We start from the raw sequence: 24,261 nt of genomic DNA, 5'->3' as shown, positions 1-24,261 counted from the left end.
GCTTAATCATGCAGGTATTTGGAGAATATTGTTCTTCTCTACTTCCTGACACTTACTCAGGCAGGTAGATGGAGAGAGGGGTGCCGATAGTCTTCCTGACGCTGAGTCACGTGCTCCTTATCAATGCCAAGCGGGTGACAACCTCCAGGAGAGGAGCAAGGCCGACAACCCCTGCACGCAAGATTTACTGTTCTTGAGCACACATCACTTAAGGTCCTTCATCTACCTCAAAATGCTGTATAATGGACCACTCACCTGACAGCGTCACTGACTTGTCTGTCACAAGATGACAAGTTCGCATTCTTCATTCTTCATTCTGGGTTTGAGAGTGTGTTGACTCACATAGGCGGCGCTTTTGTTTTTTTGTTGTTTTTGTTTTTTTTTTGCGTGAGCAACAGCCACCGCTTCGAGAAAGTAATTTTCTTTCTGCACTTAATTCCCGCACTCCACTACATCAACGCATTTTTCTGTAACTCTTGATTTAAAAATAAACTGCAGAGGAGGTGGAAGCACATGAAGTCAACTTCGATAAAGGTGAGGATTTCATCGCCGCCAACATTACCAGGTTATCTCCTTTTTTTGCACAGCAATTCTCATGTGTGAACTCAGTCAACTCTTTCCATGTACCGGACCCCACACTCCATCTTATCCATACTCGGTGTTCATTCGACCCCGTAATTGTTCATTTCTTGTATGGGTTTTCTTCCTCTGATCTCTTCACGCCCTTTTAGTGTTTCACTTGGAGCAAGTGCGACGAGGTTCTCTCTTGTTCCTGTCTTATGGCTTCGTCAAGAACTCGGAGCTAGGAAAAACAGGAAATTTGGGATCACTGTGACCTACCAAGGGTTTTTTTCCACAATTACACATCGGGGTGGATTTGCGGGAACATTGAGAAGGCGTGAATACAAAGCTCTGGGCATAGTTGACAGCCTCATAAGTCTCCTTTGCATTTGCCATGTTTTTAATAAAGAAAAAAAATTGCGTAAATAAAGTGTTTGTTTGTGTATATTGGGAAGGAAGTAAGGTCAAAATTTCTCAACATCGTAAATTTATCAGATCGAAACACAAACATTACACCTTCAGCAGTTGTGTCGCTCCTTGGTGTCCTGGAACCTTGGTGTCCTGTCGATTATGTAGTTTTGGTCTGAGTAGTTGCAGCTACGCGTGCGTGACCGGATGTCGACCCAGATACAGAGGTCACACCCGTATACACACAGGGTAGGAGCTGGGGGAGAGAGAGAAGAAAAGAGATTGATGGTGGTGACGGCGGCGGCGATGATGATGATGATGATGATGATGTGATCATATTCACAGGTTGCATGTCTCCGATAAATGGCAGTGACCTGAAGTCTCCTGTCTCAGGTAGGAATGGGGAGAGCGGGGCTCCTCATTGACCGACTGACGTCCCCGTCCCGTCAAAACATACCCTTGTTTACTTCCGGCGCATGCTCAGCAAAGATGAAACGATTCAGTTCGTTGGCCACGTAGAGAATCCGCCGAAATGATCGATATCGATAGGAGCGAAAGAAATCACTCAGAAGGAACCAATAGTGGCGTCAGGTTTCAGAAAACCAGACCAAGATGGTGCTGTCATATCATGTTGGTGATCCATCAACTAGGTAAATTATTCAAGTGATCAATTAGAGGGCACCACCACCACAACCACCACCACCACCACCACCCTACCACTAAATGAAGAATTCAGAGGTCATTTCTGACTGGAAGGTGGTTTCAATATCGTCAGCATGGATTCCTCCCCCAAATTAAAAGGAAAAAACCAACAAAAACTAAAACAAACAAGAAACCGAAAGAAAAAAGCACACACAACAATAATAATTTGTAAAGCAACCGACTGACAACAAACTCAAGTAAAGCGGAACAGAATCTTGAAGGTACAAGAATTCACATTTACCTTTAGATCACCAATGCCAAAAAAACCCCAACAAAAAAAAAACAACAAAAAACACACACACACACACAAACCAAAAACAACAACAAAAAATCCGAACAAACACACAAATAATAATAATAATAATAATAATAATAATAATAATAATAATAATAATAATAATAATAAAATAATAAGAAGAAGAAGAACTAGAAGAAGAAGGCCACAGATTTCGAACAAAAATGAGTTTAAATGCAGCTCAGAATCTCGATTATAAAAACAAATGGTCCTTTAGAAAGAAAAGTCACGTGTCACCCATACGCCCAACGACAAAACTAAGAACACAGCATGGACAATGAAAGCAAAGTTTTGGTCTGGTTTGTACGAGCAGCTGGGTTTTAGAGGTGGCTTCAAGTTTCTCTCACACCATGTGTTCCTCAAGATCCTAGAGCATTTTATGGCAGACCCAGTGTCCGGCCCCTGTTCTCTTCCACACAGTGCCGCTCGACACACCAACAATTTCCTTTTGTCAATTGTTAAAACTTTGCACGCGTGTGAACCCGCCAATTTGCCCGTGACAAGAGCAATACTTGTCACAACAAGCTTCAGGTTTTGTCATTTGCGGAAGTCGCCTTGTTCTGACATAAGGTGCCCGATGTGACGGGTAAGATAAACAAGGGTGGTGACAAACGGTGACTGTGTAACGAATCGAAACCTCCGGGCGTATCTAAACGTATGGGTATAGTCTGCGCATGCGCACGAAGCGAAACTTCACTACCGCCTGGTAGTTTTACTTGAAATAAAAGTAAAGGATGAAGCATTACAAAACATTACGAAATAAAATGGCATTGCAAAAGCAAAATTATACAACTCACAATATGCTTTGATCTGGTTTTTGATAAAATAAACCCAAGAAAATATTTACTAATCCATCTGATGTTTATTTATCAAAAACCAGATCAAAGCATATTAGGAGTTGTATAATTTTGCTTTTGCAATGCCATTTTATTTCGTAATGTTTTGTAATGCTTCATCCGTTACTTTTATTTCAAGTAAAACTACCAGGCGGTAGTGAAGTTTCGCTTCGTGCGCATGCGCAGACTATACCCATACGTTTAGATACGCCCGGAGCTTTCGATTCGTTACAACTGCACTGCCGACACCGCCATGATAGCGCTGACCCCTGCCCTCCACCCCACCTGACTCCCCCCAGGCGCTCGTGCGGCACGTCTGGTCACGCTGTCGGGTAGAACCCGTTAGCGACACGGGACCACACTTCCTCAGGTAGCGGGTATCCACACAGCAGACGACTTCAACTTCAACCCTTTCCTCCCAGCGTTCAACGACGATTTCGTCTCCACACCAACAGACAAGGAGAAGATGGGGATGTTGAAGGGGGAAAGAATTAAAGTAGGCGAAGCGCCGTGGGGATAAGTGAGATGTTGGGAGAGCATCGGGTACCAGAAAGAGAGAGAGAGAAAATGGGTGCAGCTGTCTTGTTCTATCCTCAGACTCGATGATCGTAGGTAGACGTACGTGCTCACGTCCAAACTACGTTGCCACTTGCCCTTCACTTGACGTGTTGCCTACGTGCTTGCGTGCATACCCTGCTTGGTGTCGTTCCGTGCGTTGTTCTTGCTTCCGGTTCGCCTTCCTGCTGTCTATTATCTCTGTATGTATGTCTCCACAACAGTGTTCCAGACTCAGAAATGTCTACGTATAATCTCATCGCACCCACACCAGTTTCCCAGTAAGCACCTGCCCGACCCTTCAGTTGTCACCTCACCTCCTCTCATCTACAATGTCTACATCCCCCACCACCATCTCTACGACCTTGGCCTTCTATCCTTCACATCTCTCCACCATCGCCCTCCCGTTATAGACTCATCTCACGCCATATCATTTCATCTCATATCGTCTCATCTACCTTCATCCCTCGCTTTTTTCTAAACCGTCCTAACCGCTCGTCTTTGATTTTTTTTTATCAGCTCTTATCGTTACGTGGTGAGGGACTTACGGCGCACGTCCACAGGTGTCACCCAGGTGAATAACTTTTGACAGACAGTACACTCATTCTTCATTGCCATCATGATTCGAACTCAATTTTTCTGAAATCATTCACCACACCTTTAAACAATGAGAGGCGCGATAAGACATTTGAGACACGTTTAAAAGCTGCTGTACGTTTTTCTCCTCATCTCACTGCTATAAATACCCGTATTTTAACTGCTGTTTGACCGGTGGCGATGACTAAGCTTCTAGCAGCCACTCCTCACCCGGTTGCAGGGGGACTTTTAACTGTTCTTTTAGATGTCACGTGGTGCTGCGTTAAAACAGGACTTTTATGCTGTTCCGCTAACACAGGACGGAGGGTGGTGGAGTGGTGGCTGGGTGGCTGGGTGGTGATGTTCACATCTGTAGGAAACCTTGTGGCAGCCAGTTCGCCGCTTCACAAATCTGCATCTCACATGTCCCTGCTCCGAGCCTGCAGACGGCTTTCCTCCACTTCTCTGTCAGGAGCCATCCCTCTTGACACGTTGCTGCAACGGGCTTCTCTGTCGGAACACGTGTACGAAGCAAAGGTGTGAAACTGATAGATGGTGGAAGGAGGAACATCTTACGACGACACATCGAAACTGGTAAGAGTTGGGGGCTGCCTCTTCTCCTGTGTTCGATTCCCTCTCTTCCATACACATTCTCACACACTTTTTTTTTTTCATCATCCCAACATCTGAAGAGTCTGTGACGAAAAAGGACTGATACAAGTAAGTAAGGATTCGATCTGATTTATATAAATTGTTCTTGGATGAACTTGTACTCATTTGCTTGCAGTTAATCATTTCAGCTCTATGTTGATAACACAAAATTCCCTAAACACAAAAGGATGAGATAATGAGGTTAATGCTTGATTAGATTGTAACACGATTCGCTCCCAAGATCCAACGGACGGGGCGAGGACAGGGTGGCGGCCACCTTGTGTAGACAGACGTTAGTAACGGTGGTGTCTGTCGGTGATGTTGGAGGCGTCGGTCTGTGACTGCTCGACATTTGTGTGCACCGAGCCAGACGTGGTTCGTAAACACTGTTGTACTCCGTAAAACAGATCCTAATCATGCTGTAGTAAGTCGGTGAGGACAAAACACATGTACAAACATGCGCACAAGCACGTACGCACACATGCTCTCTCTCTCACACACACACACAGACACAAACAAACACACACATACGCAATTTTTTTTAACACTCCCTTTTAATCCGTTCCTACTGAAATAAATCCTGATGCATGGACCTGAGCTCTAGTCTCTAACCCTGAAACTTGGAGCACGATAAAGCGGCCTTTATAACTCCGCCCCGAACAATAAGTTCTGGTGATAGCCGGGTACTTGAAGTCGTCACAAAACACAACCTGAAGAAGATACTCCACTGTGTCGGGGACAATCAAGTCGATCGCCCACTTTTACCTGTTACGTCACTCAACGATGCTTCAGGTAAGAGAGGAGTCCTTGCCGCAGTCCTGAAACACCTGCTGTGTCACCTGTGAGTATTTTTACACTGACGAAATGCTTGGATCAGTAGGAGTCCAGAATTTCGTCAAGGCAAGAATGGATCCAGAAAGACAAACAGAACATGGTGGGATGGCTCTGTGTAAGACGACAAGCTTATATATATATACATACAGAGCAGGTGAAGGATGCTTTATTTGTAATAACAAGTTGCATAAAATCCAAGAGAACTCGAGCCGAAAAAAATTGGCAATGGGGGTTGACACAAGAGAAACCTGAAGTCGAAGGTCGTGTTGTTCTGTTTATGAAGTTTGTTTACTCAAAAACAGTTCACGGAGGGACACAAGAAAATCATATCGCTTACAAAGTAAAAATGAAGAAAAAAAGATTGAACGGAAAAAGAAATATTGTTAGAGCAATGGATCGAAAGATACCCCGATAGCTATAAACAGAAAGGCTTGCGCTGAAAGACAAGCAGACAGTGGGAAATTCTGAGAAAATGTCAACGAGACCTGTGAAGGTTGTGGCTGGTTCAGTGGCCTGTAAATGACTCGGGGTGATAAGCATCGAGACATGAGTCTGGCACCATCAGCGACCTCAACACAACCAGTTGCTGCAGTCAACGATATCTTTGACGACGCTGCACCTCGTGGTACAGCACCAGCTGAACTGGAAATGTATCCGGCTGCAGGAGTGGATGGAGGGAGGAAGAAGAAAAATAAAAGGAAAAGGAATAAAAAAATGGAGAAAGAGAGATGTATTACAGTTGAAGCTGTGCTTTGTAAGAGCGCGTGCAAACCGCTCGAGAGGCAGCGCGTGTAACCAAGATGTTGACGAGGTCTGGTTTCGTCACATCACGACTCGCTCGCCTTCCTACTATTACTTTCATCTATTTTGGGAACGATGTAAGGGTCCTTGTCACCAATGAGTCACGTGAGCATCTTTGTTTAAGAAGCCTTCTCAGCGCTGACATTGTTGTCACAACAGGATTCTACATCGGATTGTGACAACTTAAATTTTTCTTCCTGGATCCTGAGGACGTGAAGAACGATAGATGGACATGCTCAACTTGTTTAGAAAATTATGATGGCGGAAATGTTTGGGTGATGTCAACAGGTACTTGCTGGTTTCATCATAATTTCTGTCTGTACTTATGTCTTTCCTTCCCCCCTCCTCCGGTTGTCAATGCTGTTCGAGTGTAATTCTTGAAACTTCCTCCAGGTAATCTTGCAACTGTTTGTTTCGTATATCGCATGGTTACTTGATGTCTTCGTTCTTCTTCATCTGTCTGCACAAGTACAGTTATACACAAGTAAACATGGCTTAGAGTATCATGAAGAAACAAAACACTCGGGAATGAAGCAGTAATTTACAATCATACACACATTACCACACACAGACACTTACCGCCTTATTAAACCTTCCAAGTATCCATTATCTGAACTCGTTGCCGCGGCCTTGTCTGTTGTCCACATGAAGACCATAAATAGTTGTATATGGGACAGTACGAAATGGAATCCGCTCTCATATTAGTGGCGCAAAAACAAACACCGCCTCGCGATAAACTAATGATGAGATTGTTTCGTCTCGCAGTCGAGACCCGCCTCAGACGACACCAAGGTCCAGTGGAGACCTGCGGATGTAAGGGTCTGTGGACAATCGTTTGTTTGTGCAAGCTGTTGGTTGGACGTTAAACACTCGTCTTTGTTCGCCGGACTCTTGGTCATCTCAGAAGAAAAGACTAGCATCATGTTTTCGTCTCTTCAGGATGGTTTTCTGCTCCGTTCATGAAGGTGAAGTTTTTACACATTTCGGTCCGACACTGGAATATTTGTTAAGTTTCTTGTGTCTTTCAAGTGTATCCGAAAGGATTCTGAAAGATGTCTGAATGATATTTTGTTTAAGAACTGAAAAGATGGTTTTGGTAAGAAGACGACTTTTGTAACATAACTTGTTTGGTCACAACTTGTATCCGTCTGTGCTTGGCCTCAGACTCGCAAGGATGGCTTGATTAAAGCAAGAAATCGTAAATAAATTATTATTGTAATTATTAATGTAATTATCATTGTAGTGGTCAGTATTATTGTCATTTATCACTATCTCGTTTTCCTTTCTTCCTCGAATTGGTCAATGATTCTGTCAGAAAACGTCTGGTATGTTAACTCTTCTAATGTCGAAGTGTTTTCACATTACCACCAACTATTCCATCAGTAGTAGTATTGATCAGTCACATCGTCAGCAGCATAACGTCATTCAGTCATCATCATCATCATTGTCGTCGTCGTCGTCGTTTTAAACACTCTCGTGAAGACGACGTACCAAAAAAAGTATCCTAGACAATGTTGTGAAAAGCGAGCTAGCCAATATGGGTTGTGATGTGAAATCATTATGAGGTCAGTGTGGGTGACCACAGCCACGTGGCAACTTACTGCCAAGGGAGATGAGGAAGGAGGAGGAGGCGTGGAAACTGTGTTTAGCGAGTTCTTCCGCGGTGACGTCACAGTCACGAGGCACTTAATCTCCATGTTTAGAGACAAGCTCGGGTACTTGAGATGCTAATCTGCGTCTTTGGCTGCAGAAAAAAGAGAATTGAGCATCAGGTTGAAAAGACCACTGTAGCCACGCATCTAAGTAGTTCTTTAAAGAGACAGGTTGACGAGTCGCGCGCTCACGCGCACGTACGCACACACATACATAAAACACACGTGCTGATTGTCTTGGAAAAAAGTGAGACTGATGCTGCTCCTGTCAGACCTCTAGGTGGACTGTTTATTTATTTTAACCCTTCATTCTGAAGCGAGGTCTTGTAACGTACACAATGTGAGAGAAGGATGGTAGATCGCAGCGAGGGCTGATTACAGATGTGGTCGACAGGATGGATGGAGTTGTGTACAGCGAGCGCTTCGGCAAGAAGTTGTGCTTTACGAAGAAGGGAGGAAAAACAAGAGGGAAAGAGAAGGTAATATTGATGTGTCTGTCCTAAAGTTAATCCTTGGGGATTTCAGCGTGTGGTGAGGAACCATAATGTTTGGATGAAATATAAGGTAACATTTAATGTATGCGATGTCAGGTGAGGGTTGGGCATGGGGGATGAGCAAAATGAAAGGGGGAGGGAGTGCTTTCTGTTGCTTGTCGAAGTGCCAGGTAAACTTTATGGTTGTGTCAACCATTATTGTCGCCACTGCATCAAATACGAAGGTTTTGCTGAAAAGAGAAGAATTCGGACAGGTATAATATTGTTGCTTCGGATTTTTTTCCATTTTTCTTTCTTTCTTTTTTCTTTTTTTTTTCTTTTTTTTTTTTTTTTGAAGGAAGAGGAGTTGCTTGCTTTCTAGGGAGTTGGAGAAGACAACAGGGAATCTGTAATGGTCTATGTTTCCAGAACGATACAGAACGACATACATCGTGATTCGAATAGTGTCCTGTCAATGGATTTAACTCTGGTGTCGTCTGCTTTGGCGTCTGTCATCAAACACCTGTGTTGTGCCGGCGATAACAGAGTGATTTGAGTTTTATTTTTAGTTTGCTCCACGAATACATTTAAGATTTAACTTCCTGCCTCATTTCAGGAGCCGCATTTCCGGGTATCATTCCCCGTTATCACGCCTGTTACCTCCTCTCACCAGTAACCCGGATGCAGCTATTTTTGGCTTAATATGGTTTCAATATGCCATCCTGCCTGCTCACTTGTCGGAGTATCTGTCCACCTATTTCTTTTTGGTGGTTGTGTGCGTGAGTGCGAACCTCACACGTCCTCTCGAAAATTTATTCTTCATGGCTGTAGCCAGTTGGTGACCTGGTGGTTCTGACGCAAAATAGCACTTAAACTCATCAGGAAACAATTTTACTTAACATGAACACAGATTTATCACTCTGAAGTGCAGAAAAATATCTCCAACTGCACGACTTTCTCATCCATCACCAAGCTCATAGCTGTAAAGAAAAATTATCACATAATGTATCCATGGAATCTTATTTTCGAGGTGCAAGTTAACTTGCATTTCAGAAATGTTTCTGGACAAGAATTCCTTTAGCAGCTGCAATATTTTAAGCCAATAAACAATAACTCCGGATTCATTATAGATCATATCATTGAGAGTTTTCTTCCTTGAAATAGTTTGTTTTCGATTATACTACTGTCTACACACAGACGTCAGGTCTACTGGCCATCGAGTAGAGTAGTAGAGGTTGGTCTTGTCATTTAACAACAGGTAGTAGGTGTAAGGCACAATGTGATAAACAACCACAGGTGGATTGTTGCAGCGTTTATTCTATTGTCTGCTGCTGAAATGGTTTGTTCTCTGATACAGTTGTAGGACTCCAGAATTATTCCTAACAGGTGAGACACGCCTGCCTAAAAGACTAACGGTGTTGGTGTCAGACTTCTCAGTAATGGGAGCAATGTTCATCCTCTCATCTAATAACATCCAGAATGCAATCTTCAAGCATAGAGACACCACCATAATAAATTTCAATCTTCTGGTTTTAATTGAAGATGTCGGAACTCGGAGGTTCCTGCCTTGCGGGCGCTGCTCGGTACCGAGAAGGGTTTGGAGCACTGAGCAGGGAGTAGGGTGGAGGTAAAATAAACCCGGGGTTATAACTGTTAGTTCTGGTGATAACTATCTACCCACATGATCACGACTGCTTTTGATTCACTTGAGGGACCGAGATGCACTTTTCCACGCTTGACTTAGCAGGCAAAGCGACGGGACCATGCCGCCTAGAGGGGTCGGTCTCTTTGTCGGGAAGTCCCGTTCATTGACCCTGGAGATGAAAACTGTGATCCCGAGGGCTTGTTGGGAAAAAAGTGATATGTACACTTCTAGATTTTTTTTACTTCTCCCTGCACTGTGTGAGAGAGAGACAGAGTGTGTTCGTTGTTGCATGTGTTTATAGGTGTGTGTATGAGTGTGTGAGAGAGTTTGCCTACTTGCATGGTTGCGTAATCCTTCCGTATGCATGTTAGAGTGTGTGTGTGATTAAGCATGTTTATGCTTTATGTACCTATACTCGCCCGTTTGCTATGTGTATGTGTTCATGCGTGTCGTCGGACTGTACGATGACGAAGCGCTTTGACTTTTACGGCATTTTTTAATTGCAAGGTCTGACATGGTGCGGGAGTGGTGCAGTCTGTGGTGGTTTGTGACACATCGCTAAGTGGCAACACCGATAAATGGGAGAGGCTATCCTCAAGTTCGGTACCCGGTTCAACGCTTCCTTTTTTTTTCTGTTGACAGTCCACAGGGTGGTGATCTTAAATAGTCAGCACGGTTGTCCAATTTAAACAAAAAAAATCACTTGACGGCAATGCCGAGCAAGATGCCGTGGATTTTCTAGTTTTATTCAACAGGTGCTTACCCTTTGACCTTCCCCTCGGTTTCCATTATTGGACAGTGCCAGCCTAAAGGAGACTCTGGCCTAGAATGTTATGTTGCCTTTCTCAACGTAGTAATGAGTAACAATTAGTAGCAACGAGCGCAGGTCACGTGATCCCTGTCCCTGACACCTAGCGCAGTAAAACAATAACAACAACAAATGTAGGTTATCGTGCATGCATCATTGACACACGGCTGACAGCTCTCAATGGCCAGAAAGTAGGTTATCTGGTGAGGTTTGTCTGTTAGTATCCGAGTCACATCGTCATTGGCGCAAAGTAGAAACACGAAACAGTGTAACACGTCTTGTGGACATCATGTAGACAGTGTGAATGGGAGGATTGACTGAGAGCGTGCCTGTTGTGTGAGTGTGCGTGTGTGTGTAGGTGTGGGTGTAGGTGTGTGGGTGTATAGAGGGTGTGTACGTCCGTGCACGCTTGGATGTGTCCATATATGAAAGAAAGAAAAAGAGTGTGTGTGTGTGTGAGAGAGAGACAGACAGAAAGACGGAGTGAGTCGGTGCAAATGTGTGTGTGCGCGTGTGTGTGCAAGTGAGCGAAAGAGTGAAGTCAGAGCACAAAAGTTTGTACTTTTATCTGGCGTCTGTACCCTGCAGCTATAGCCGGGGGCTGGCGCCAAGGGGACTCCCAGATAAAGCGCGAAGGATTCCCCGTCGGCATTCACGTTTCCTCACACCTTCCTTCTCACCTCCTCCTTCTATTACAGCACCCAGGGTATCGACACAGATACCTTGGCATCGGCAACTGTGGACTTTCTCCAAGGGAAACGGAAAGCCTGCAGCATTCAGCACGTGACATCCTTGTCACTTCCGCTGCACCTTGGCGCGAGTGTTTTCTTGTACGTCCGGGCTGTGACTTCCACACCACGTGACCGTCACGTGAGCCGTCCAACATCATTAGCTCCAGTCTGTTGGAGTCACGTCCCTGCCACGTCCAAGCATATTCTGCTTGAATTTCTGTCCATGCTCCCACCTCCTGACTTTCTGTTCATCATGACGTGACAATGACGTGAACGTAGCAAAGAGTGCCTGGCCTCGCTTTCGTCTCGTGTCTTTTCCTAGACTGAGGCACAACTGAGATCATGTCGCCTTTAATGTTTATACTGTAAATAATCTGTTTGATAGCTAGAATTAATATATTTAAATGAAATATATTTTAAAAATTTTATATCAACTGTTTACGGTCCCAAAACCACGTGGTGGATGCAAGTCTTCTGGAAACCTTCTTAAAATATATTCAAGGCTCTTCCGGAAAGGTAACTCAAATAGCTTCCCAGGAGGACTTTCACAGGTAAACGAGGTGTTTATGCTCGATGCTACGTCACTGTACTTGTCGCGCCTATTATGCATTCAGCAGCGAACGTGTGATCCGAGAACAGAGGGATGGTCGTGTCTCGTGAGATGGCGCGGGATTCTCTTGAAGGAAGAGGCATCTGGTGACATATCCTGCGGTCCCCCCAGGCTGTGACGTCACTAATTTACTCGCTCCTTGTTTGTAACGGAAGGATGAGTCAAATGAGAGCGACCGTCAAGTCCCTAAAGGTGTCACGAAAATCAGGGTAAAAAGGTCACAGCTGATTCATATACCGGTATGTCCATGTCCAGAGCATTATTAATTGACGATGACAGCGATGGACGCATGCTATGACGCAGCAGGTGAGTCAGTGAGGAGACAAAGTTCCTGTCAGTCAGTGTGAATACAGTGAGGTTTGGAGTCACAACATCGCTGTCATCATTCAAATAGGTGACTTGTGGGAGCTCCTCTACAAAGAATGATTGTTATACAGATTCACACAACATGTATGCAAGTGCAGGACGGTCTTTGTGACTGGGACTCGGCCAGGTAACCTCAGCACGAACTTAGGGATTAGATGTAGTGGGGAAGAGGTAAGTAAGACCTTTGAAAATCGGCTCAACTGTTCAAAGACAATGGAGCAGAGAGAAAGAAGGAAATAAAACCCACAGGTAACTTCCTCCCACACAGATTTTCACACACACTTACCTGTTGCGTTATTACCTGGCAGACGACCTATTGCGTAATGTAGCGAGAGACCTTGACCTCTCACCTGACTTACCTCCGCGCCTCCCTCGCTATGAAGTCATGATTGTGCCCTGAGTAGGCAATTTGTCCTTCTTCACCGAACAAACATTGACGAAACTTTGACCCAAATTTGAAAAAAAAAAGTGTATAACTGTCAGGTAAAAACACGGCCAAAACGTGAGCGAACTCTCATCCACATTTGTCCGAGTAATAAAGACTTTAGAGACAAATTATTCTCAGTTTGAGCTCAGACAATCGGGAGGCGACAACACAGGAGGTCAGGACAGAAGGTCAGGACAGCGGGTACCGACACCCTGCACAGAGTTCACAGAAAAAGTCTTTCAAGTTCTCGCGAAATCTCGCGACGAGGGCGAGACACAACCTGCGTTCAGACACCTGGATGTGACATGTTTATTGTGAGGGGCGCGATATAAAGTGGAAACTTATGACCGCTCGCTCTGTGTGTAGGTTTTGTTCTGCCGTCAACCGACCATCACCACGAGTTTCCTCCCTGCTCCTGGGAGAACGATAATGAATGTCTGGCGGTGGATGCTGGGATGTGTGTGATCGAGCGAGTGAGATACCGACTGTGACAAGGCTGATACAAGGCTGTATAATTTCCTGTTGGTTATTTCCCGTTAATCCCTCTCCATCTTCATATGTGTGTGTGAGGGGGGTGTTTCATGTTAGAGGACAGAAATTTGTAAGTTGGTGTGTGATGGGGTGTAAACACTCCTCCCCCTCCACATACACATTCACACACACACACACACGCACGCACTACCCATCGACCCGTTCCCCCTGGAGGGTGTGTGTTCGTGTTTGTGTTTCTCTTGTAAATTAGCTCAGGACAGCTTTGCACACTTTGCCGAGCCTGGAAACTTTGATTATGCGATGTTTAAAGTTTTAAACTGCAGCTTTCTCCAGTAAACACGAGGATAATGTTGCAGGCTGCGTCAATAAGTCAGTCCGAGCAACGTACCAACAGAGCACATACAGGGTGTCGAAGGTGAAGGCCGAAAGGTTGATGCAGGTGTAGGGCACCTGTGGACCGGGTAGTCAGTCGATTTGTCGAAGGAAGACGGTTGGGTGTTATCGGGACCACTCCGAACAGCAACCCCCAACGTAAGAGTTATGTCTGAGTAGGGAAGGGGGGTGATGTGCGAGAGGGGGAGGGCTTACGTCATAGGGGTCCTTGTGCCAACAGTTTTGTGAGCAACCACTTGTAACAGACACTTGCTCCACCTTTTTTTTTCTTCTTCTCTCTCTCCCCTAGATAACGGAACTCGTGTTTGACTTCATTGTGTCGTCGAAGGTCAGTCCGTACTGCTTCTGCACTCAAACACAATCATCGGCATAAAGAAAATCCTTGTTCCATTCTTTTTTCTTTTTGTGACACATGGCAAAGCAGACGGCGGTGGCAGTGGCCTCCCTTTATCTTTACGTCATGGGCATAACGGACATCTTTGTCCTGTCTATGCGTCACACGAAGTTCCCTGGTCGCTCTTACCGTTACACAGTTTTACCTCCCTTTGGTCCATCCTAACGTCTGCATCGTACATCGCATGCATACGTCATCGTTGACCGCACGTGCACAACCAGAAGACGTTACAGGTAAAACACTCTGGCCGGCTTCGGCGCCTGTTCAGGTAGATGGAACGTGTGCTTAGTTTATAGTGACATACATGCCTACCTGAGGTTCGGCTGCCATGGTGATTGTGTGAGCTGGCTCTTGACATTAAAATGTGCAATGTGAAGGACAAGTCACTTTAACCTCTGACCTTTCCGTGTTTATTCTTTGCCTTTTAGGTTGGAAGATGGCGGCTTCTGTTACCGATAATCGACATCTTTATTGCATTTTGATACAAATTCGATCTATATTAGTGTAAAATGATTAGTGAAGAATTTCATTGAATCAGTCGATAACTATGATTCAGAATTTTTGTACACTAGGAGGAAGTGGGGAGGGTTTTGGCTGCAATAATGTGCACTGGTGACTTGAGTTTTATCTCGAATGGTCGTTCTTGGTTAGCTTGAACCAGCTTGAGCTAGACTTCAGCCTCAGGATGTATTCACAAGGAATTTCATTTCCGCTTTTAGACATCATCTGCCTCCTACCCCCGATGGCAAGCTTAATTACTTTCATATTTCACTTTCATATTCGCTCTTTCGTGTTTATTCCATATGAAAGACACAGGTGTGATTTGTCGCCATTTTCAGAATATTGTCTTCGAACATCTCACCTGGAGGCTGTAGGCTTATTTAAACACATCCTCAGAGCTGTCTCTTGCTTCTCTCTTTGGACTCGTAGTGCGGACGCAGCCTTTCCTCTTACCTGGCGATCTCCCACCATTGACGAACCGCTGAGAATCACACTTTTGCCTTGCCGCGCACAGGTGTAATGTGTTCCAGGTGTGCTGAAGAGGAAATTGCCGCCTCCGGGAGCGAGGACTGCGCTTGTGCTGTATGAATGAGGAGGGGGAGGAGAAAGAAGACAATCTGGACAAACTTCAGCACGTGCTGCGCATGCGCATGCTTTTGTGGGTACGTGAACGTGCGAGGTGCACGTGCTGAGCTGCCAAACGCGCTACATGTCCGGGTAGCAAGCCCCAGCGGCATTCCGCTCTCCTTGTACTCAAACTCCCTCGGCGGGTCTCGGGATGCGCAGTATGGAAATGTCTAGCTGCAATTACAGACACTGAATCCTGTGATGTAATTCGAGGTGGAACTCGATGGCTCCAGCAAGTGTGCCAGCAGCGCTCGGATTCAACACAAACAACAAAAGCTCATATTTTCGCGTCAATTATTGGGTAATTCGGACTTCCGCGCTCGTGGCAGGTTCGCGCTGTCGACCACGTGGATGTGGCTACAGGGGCAGGTGAGAACAGTCCGCGTACCTGGACCAATGCATGCGAACATAGGTAGGTCCAGAAACATCTGAAGATCGGCTAGAAGAATAGAAGTTAGGAAGAGGTGTGTGGGAATGGGTGCAGGTGGATATAAGGGGGAATACGGGTATTTTGACGGGGGCCGACCCTCTCTTGCTTCAATGAGGCAAAACCAAAAGGAAGGTATATAGGCTACAGTGGATAGATAATTCAAAATGGTGAACAAACACTGCTGTTACGGAACATGTCAGAGTGATTCGAGACTTCGAGCATTTAAACACAAAAAAAGTTTATTGAACGCCCACGAGAATCGTGAAGATTCAACCGAGTTCGCTTTGAAGAGGTCTAGTATTTCTTCATTAACTGAACAAAGTAGTAAGTGAAAATCTTTTTCTTATCAAATTTGATCATTATCGAATTATTATAATTTTGTTTTTGTGACATAAGAAAATGTTTGTAGTTAACCAACATCGATTTCAAACTCTATTATTAATGTTCTGCACTGTATCAATAACTTCACATCATCTCAGTTTCCATTACAAGAAAGAGAAATACTAAATAAGTAATAAAGTGTAATTCACATAGCAGAGGATATAGATATTTTATCAGATGCACAGCGAGCTTTGTCAATAAGCTTTGGCTTTGTTTAATATTTTGAGCGATTTTTTTTTTATTATTTACTGGGATAATTTGAATGAATCATTCAGAATTTAATTTTTCTTTACAGTCCAAGAAAAGTGACATCGATGTGCAAGACTGTGTAACACCAACCAAGACATTGTCCATGTGTCACTCACCTATACTGAACATGCCGAACCTGCTATTAGTATTGACAAAGGAGACTGAGCGGAATAAAATGAAAGTTGAAAGCAGTTGCTACCCACAATGATGTAACAGGTTATGCAAATGATGTGCAGTGTTGTACAAGCCATGTACATTGTAAAAAAAAAACCACTTCATTGTATTCCAGTTTAAAGTGTTGAAGGTGTATCCACTTCACTTGTTTGTCGCTAGTCTTGTTTTATTGAGAATCTCTGCGAGATGTGTTCTTCCTTAATCTTCTCTGAGGAAGTGTTGATTAATTAATTAGTTAAAGTATATTTTATTATTATTATACATATGTAGCATTTGAAAATTTGCTGTACAATAAAAAAAGTCAATCTGCAGCAGAAATAAAATGCTATATGTATGTGGTACATACTAAAATATGCATCCATTGATTACTTTTGGCGATTGTAGAAATATTTTGTGACATTTTATTGGAAATGGAACGAAAATGATCATCTGTTGGGAAGTTTATTTCTTCCAGTTTATTTTCGTAAATGGATCGCGCTGGTCTGTTGTTGGGTGTCTGACTCCGCTGGCGAATCCAATTCTTCAGCACATTCAACATATTTCACCAAAGTTTCTGTCCTGTAATAATTGGTGGAGATTCCAGACTTCTGTAGATACTCTTTCAGAACTGCAACATTAACATTTCCAAAACTTTTACTACTAAATTGGATGGGTGCGGTATTAAAGACCATCCTGTCCTGACTCCAGGAACCCTGTAAATGAGTTAACAACATAAATCCACATCCCCTTCCCCATTTTATATTGATGAGACCCTTGTTATTATCATAATGTGGTAATTTAAGATATTCGTTCTCTGTGTATGGCGAAAGCTAAATGTAAATCAAATGCTTTGACTATTTCACTAGTTTCGTATGGAGGCTGACCAGCAGACCCACTGGTGTCTGACTAATTAGCAAGTCCAGACGCCCCTTTCCTAAATTTGTTTAGTCCTGCAACCACTTCAGGATTTCCAGTGTGAATGTTGAAGGGGTGCGACCTGCTAACTTCTACTAACGGCGGTATGTTTGTCCTCGCACTGGTATCATGTGTGATGGGAGGAGGTGGGAAGGAAGGTGGTGGTGAGGAGGACGGGTGGTCTGATGTGTTTCTTCCTGATTCTCTACATTCTACACCTTTCTATTCTGTCGTTGTGTGAAATAGCCCGAGCACCAGTGTCTGTGTTTAATTCTTTCTCGATTATGTGGAATACATTCAAAAGCTTTAAGGGTATGCGATGCCGACCCTATAATGAGTCCTTAAGGCAGATGCTCATGCTATAAAGCACTAGACAGAGAACGTATAAAGTTGCAAACTTTAAGTTATACTCATATAGACTATGATTACTATATGGCTCTATATGTGTTGGACAGGGGTATGTGGGTTTGAGAACTAGAGAACTTGATTCCATATTACTGAATAGAAACAATGTTTATGTTTTAATACAAATGTTTTTATAGTTTTCAACCGCTGACTATGGGTGATGCATTGGTCAACTTTGTTTGAAGTGCACAATATCTTATTATTGTGTAAGACCACCAGTGAGTGAAGAAGTGATACTGAAGAGATGTCAGTGACTAGAGTCCTATACCCGGCGTTCGACCAGCATCTAGCCTTCGTCTCGACAGGGAGGCAAAGCTTCCCTAACCGGGCACGGCACGAGGGGGCGCTGCAAAGCACAGATCCAGGGCAAAAAGACGGGAACAGTAGAGTTTCCTCCTTTCGCCCCCCATCTGTTCCATCCCCCTCCCCTACACTCGTCGGGACAGTCAACCTAGTGACGGCGGATGCGAGTCAAGTCGACCTGGCCGTCGCCGACGGAACGAAAGCCTTCCCACCCACCCTCGGTGTACTGAGGGTGGATGGGGAAGTAGAAGTGTGTGTGTGAGAGGTTGGGGGGGGGTTCTTTCGTTCTTTCGGCCACGCAGTTCTGTCGCCATTGCGGGTCTTTGCCTTCCCCCACCCCCTATTATTTCCTCCCCACACCACCACCACCACCAACAACACCCTCCCGTCAGCTGAACTGGTCGGGCTTTTGCGAGGTTAGCGTCGACGTCAATTGAGCTGTCCTTCCACTCACAGGAACTGGCAGTGAGTCAGGTGTACGACTGAGTGAGGGAAGGAGAGAGGAAGGTTTGGGGTTAGAGGGGGAATCTTTAAAAAAAAAAAAAAGGAGTACGTACGGAACAGAGGCTTGTAGAGTCGACTGCTATTCTAGTCCGACGGGGCATCAGTCTTTCTTCCCTTTCACCTTCCCCTCTACAGGATCCCCAAACCACCCCGTGCATGGCAGCGCGTACCCAGGGTAGATGCTGGTGGCGACATCTGTGACGCGTTGACGAGCGAGTCAGCGTTATTCGGGGTGAGTGGCTCGCCAGACCTACAAGGACCGTGCAAACTCCAGGTCCACTGTGTGTACTGTGTTCATGGCTGTGGCTTCAGGTTTCATGTGCGTGTGGCGCTGACCTTGTGCTCCTCCTGATGGCAATCCAGTTTGTTGTTTCAAAGTCTTCGTGAGTTCAGAGTGCCCTTCATTTACATGCGCCTTCTGCCGCCTTGTACCCAATCTTCAGGGGAAGGTAGGGGTGAAGAGAAGAAGGAGGAGGGGTGAAGTTGGGGAAGTAAGTCACAAACACCAGACGTTGAAATCATCAAAAAAAAAAAAAAAAAAAAGTGCAAGGATTGAGAAAATCATTCGAAATCGAAGACGGTGGTTAATTCTTTATGTGTTTCTAATCTTGTAATTTGCTTGTATGTCCACGAGCCCCGCGTAATATGCATTCTTTTAGTAACACAATATTCTTTGTTTACTCAAAAAAAAGAGAGGATCATTAGAGTTTCTCTGTATTATTCGGCACTTGGCCAGCAAGTCTTGCTAATCAGGAAACACTCGTCTGCTCCAGACCGAGAACTCGTCTGTGACGTCACATGCAGAGTGCGTAGACCTCCAGACCCACCCTGACCGACATTTTACAGTGTCGGCCCCCCAAACCCCCTTCGTTGTGCAAGTTGAATGCTAACATTCACACATTGTACATGCCTGCGGCAAAGTTCTGGATTCTATGAAAATCCGCATATTACGGCAGCACTTTGTTGGCGACACTTTTTTCTATAATCTTTTATGTCACAAAACGAACCCTTTGAAATCTTATCAAGTTTTAACATTTTCTGCCAAAACCTTTTTATTTTCTTTTATGTGCGCGTGTATGTGTGTGTGCCACAGCTTTTATTCTGACAAAAGTTCTTTTACAATCTTTGGACCACACAAAGATCTCACACTACTGACGGCCATTTTGTCGCCACTGCTCACCTGTCTGCATGGTCCTCTAGTATATATATATTGTCTACACAGTCCTATAGTCTACATAGTCTATCTGTCTACACATTTCCCTTCTCTAGACAACCTAGGGGTAGTTCGGAGGTCACCCATCATCCTTGGACCATGTTCTTTCCTTTTACTTCCGGTCCATTTCTCTTGCCATTGCCTTCAGGAGCAGAGAATCGGGCTTCAACAACAGCAACTGCCGAGCACCACGCTTTTAAGAAATATTAAAATATGGAGGAGCGGACAGACCGGACAAGTTCATGCTCATGTTTACCGACATTCGTCGTGTAATGCTACACTCAGCGACAGATTTTATGTGTAAACCATAAACCGCTTCCTCAGCATCCATCAGCCAGACAGTCCCTGCCTGCAGGTGTTGCATGCGAGACCCACGCTGATGTCTTCATGCCACTGCAGGCAGTTGGGAAATTAATGTTGCAGCTTTTAAACCCCTATTGAAAACTGTAGGAGCATCGTCTGGCGCGGTCTTAACCGTCAGAACCGCAGACAGGTTCCCTGGTGCTCGTCTTTTCACAAAAACTGTAAAACGCGGTTCAGCGACCGACATCGGCTTGATCTCCCCGGAAGTGACGAGCTCAGGTGTTTGTGTTTTGGGGGAAGAAGACGTTGGAGGTATCGAAAGCCTGCCTGCCTTTCGTAGGTTTGTATACCTGCAGTGTCCTGTAAGGTTGGCAGGGAGAGACAGCAGGTGGGCTAAGAGTGCGATAAGGGCAACAGCTGTGTATACTGACCTTACTTACTTATGTTCAGGTGCATGTCCAGCAGGCTCCACCTTTCAGTATGACAAGAAGGTAAAATGAGGATGTTTGGCCGACGGGAAGTTAAGTGAATGGTATTAGTATCGTTTATTTAATTAATTTTAATGAAATAATTTGACTGAGATCATTGAGACCGTTTGTTGTGATAATTAAAAAATTATTCTGGGCTGGTCATCCATACATCCTCATGTAGGTAACGCCATACAGGTAGGCTTACCTGTGTAAGTTGAAAAAAAAGATTTCAGATTATTACGGGATGAAATTTGTCCAGCAAGTGTACAGTTTTTTTTCCTTTTTCATCGCATCGTGTGATACGACAGTGCAGTGACCTTTTGTTTAAATCTCACTCACTCACGCACGCGCACACACACACGAACACAACGCGCGCGCGCACGCGAACACACACGCACGGTCGAGGGCGAACTGTTTCTCAATGGACGTGCAGGTTGAATAGTGAGCGTTCACAGCACACAAGGACGTGATTACACGGCAGGGAGTCCGACAGAGTCGCTTCAGTCGCTTGGGATAGGTGGTGTGTGTGTGGCGGGTGTTTAGGTGGGTGGGTGAGTGGGGTAGGGGGGATGGGACATCAAAACGTAAAGCTGAATTAGTTTGTCTTTTTTATAAACCCTTTTGGACGTCAGGACCTTTTTGCTGGGAGCCATTGGGGGTAGGAGCTTGGTGGGTGGTGGTGGTGGTGGTGGTGGTGTTGGTGGTGGTGGTGACTACAACGCACACTCCACCACACCACTACACACGTCACCCGAGTCAGACGAAACTGTCGGCCTGTAGCACGTGACTATGTCGCAACTATACAAGTTTACTCAGCTAACGGCGAGGACGTGCTAACACACACACAGAGTGGAAAAACGCGGACACAGACACACGCTGAATAGAACATGTCCTTAAGTTTTTTTAAAAACTAATTTAAAAAACGAAGAACAGGATGAAAAAAAAAACCCCAGACAAGGATCTCACCTACCCCAAAGTGAACTGTTTGCATCGTCTGCACACATATCCCAGTGAAGTGTTGAAGTGTAACCCGCTTTGATCCTCCGGTGTGTGTGTGTTGCTCGCCATTTAGTAAATGCACTTGGTTCCCACGCTTGTAGCTTGACTAATCACGGTGTGTGTAGAAAATAGTCCGTTATTCCGACTACTCCTTCCTCCTAGTTAACGTCCCCTGCCACCCAACCTCCCAGTTCACAGGTACCCGTGGTTCATAGCTACGTCTGACATATCACGTTCATAGCTACGTCTGTCGCATTTGTCACCCTGATATAACTACATCCGGCATCTTGCAGGGTATAGCTACATCCATTGTACCTCATGTCTATATTTACCGCCTCATTAATCTTCGCAGCTTCCAGTCCGTGGTCTCAGGTCTCACATGCCGACATCCTACACCTGCACCTACCTGTACCCGGTGCCAGCCTCTTACGGACATCCGTGTGTGTGTGTGTGTGATTACGAGGAAAGGGAGTTACAGTTATGTTACCGTTTCAGGTCACAAGTTTTGTTGTTAGTAAGGCACACCTCCATGTGAGATGGTCAACAGGTAGTTTGTCTGTTCTCAATGATGCAGACAGAAGACAGCCAGACCTAGCTTTAAAATAATTCTCTTTTATTTTATACTGATTTAGGCTTGTACCACTTATCTCAGGCTAAATGTTCTATGACAAGTACTGTAGAACTGATACACAGCCCTGTGAAGACAAATAGAATAGTTGCAACCCTTTTACAAAGATTAAAAAAATTAATATGTAGGTTTCTCTATTTTTTTCCTCCCTCTCTCTCTCTCTAACCGCAGGAGACGACAATGTCGAGGAATCGAGGAAAAATTGCAACAAAGCCCTCAGGTCGAAGAAAACCCTGTACCCTGAACAGTTCTATCCCATGTTAAACCATCCCAGCCACCTGAAACGCCGCACAGTCGTCTTCTCGGAGGAAGAGTGCTAGAAGGATGGTTTGGAAGCATTTTCGCAAACAAAACCGCCAACCCTTTAATTTCGGTCGTCATGGTGGACCAGCCATCTGAACCTTCTGAAATCCCGCATACTCCTCTTCACAAGATCCAAAGATGCAACTGGAAGCACTTTCCCAACAAAAGTCATTCTTGTCGACTGAAGTCGTCAGCTTCGTTTCTGATGGTGACACTAATCACAGTCTTAATTTAGCATAAGTAGGTCTGGTGTAACCACGGAAGGACAAGTCGCCAAACCAACTAGTACAAAATACAAAGGATGGTCTGCCGTCTGTTCAGTACACGGCCCTAATGATGTAATCCAAGGAGTGGTTGGTTGCTCATGGAGAGTGCAGGAGTACTCGTGAGTACATGGCTCGCAGGGCCAGCAGGATCACTCAGGGTCTGTAACTCAACTCCTCAAGTGCCGGCTCAGTCAGCGACAACAGACGACGAGGAGGAGGCCGTGAAGTGTGTTGGTGGATACCGTGGGGAAGGAAGGGACTCGCAGTAGGTGACACACAGGAAGTGGAAGATTTGGTGGCTGTCGCTTTTCCTGTCACCTCCCACTCCCCCTGGTCGTGTGATTGATGCCTGCCGATTCGCGCCGCTGCTTCTCGTCCCTTGAAGGTGGTCTTCGGCACTGGTATCTGAACCTGGAGACAGCCGACACCAGTCATACCTCTGAACCCACTTCCCTTCCCAACCAATCTGTCTTGATTTTTTTTCTTGAGTCAGATAAATTTTTTTTTCAAAGGAGTACTTAGAATTAGCAGTCGAATGGCACATGAATGGGCAGCAAACTCCACTATCAACACACACATGCACTCTCTCTCTCTCCTTCCCCCCTCCCCCAACTGGGATCTCTCTGTGTCGTCATCTAGAGAAAAAAAAAAACATGCGAAACAAGATCTGAACCCCAGACCTTAAGAACCTCGCTGACAAAAGCTTGACCATTGTGCTGATTGCCAGTTGGTTTGCATCCGCCCATCAGAGTAGCCACGGCGACAGTTATCAGCGACCGTCGATCATGACGTCACAGATAGTATACACGACAGAAGAAACGACGTCGACGACACTAGCTTTACTCGCCATCCTCGTCAACAACGTCACTACCTAGCTTCACTCGCCATCCTCGCCGGCAGCAAACGACTCGTGCTCACTCACTACGGAAGCAGTAGAGTTAGCACCCTGTAGCACACGGTCTCTCTCTACACCCCGCACTTCCCTCACCAGTAAGCTTTGACAGGTTGAAGTCATTCTTGTTCGTACTACGGTGGAGGTTAGACGCAGGGTCTGACCTTTCGAAAGGTGTGTGGAAGTTGGGGTGGGGAGAGGTGGGTCGTGAAGGGATAGAAAGTAGGGATGGAGGGTGGGCAGCTCTACATGTGCCACCTTTGATTAAGACGGATCCAGCGTGAAGCTGAGGTGTTGGACTCATGTCGGGTTCCGCTGCTCATGCACCGCCAACAACGACAACCACCATCTAACAAAGTGCTATACAGTACAAGACATCCTTTAACTTTGGTCGTTTAGGGAGCGACGCACTTACTCCAGGCCCTTTTTTGTAAGGGCTGTCTCCCTTGCTGCATGTCCTTTCTCAAACCCTCGATGGAGCTCAGGCATATACATATACATATACACTC

This window comes from Pomacea canaliculata, linkage group LG5, assembly GCF_003073045.1.
Source record: "Pomacea canaliculata isolate SZHN2017 linkage group LG5, ASM307304v1, whole genome shotgun sequence".
Taxonomy (NCBI): domain Eukaryota; kingdom Metazoa; phylum Mollusca; class Gastropoda; order Architaenioglossa; family Ampullariidae; genus Pomacea; species Pomacea canaliculata.
This window is presented reverse-complemented; position numbering follows the sequence as displayed.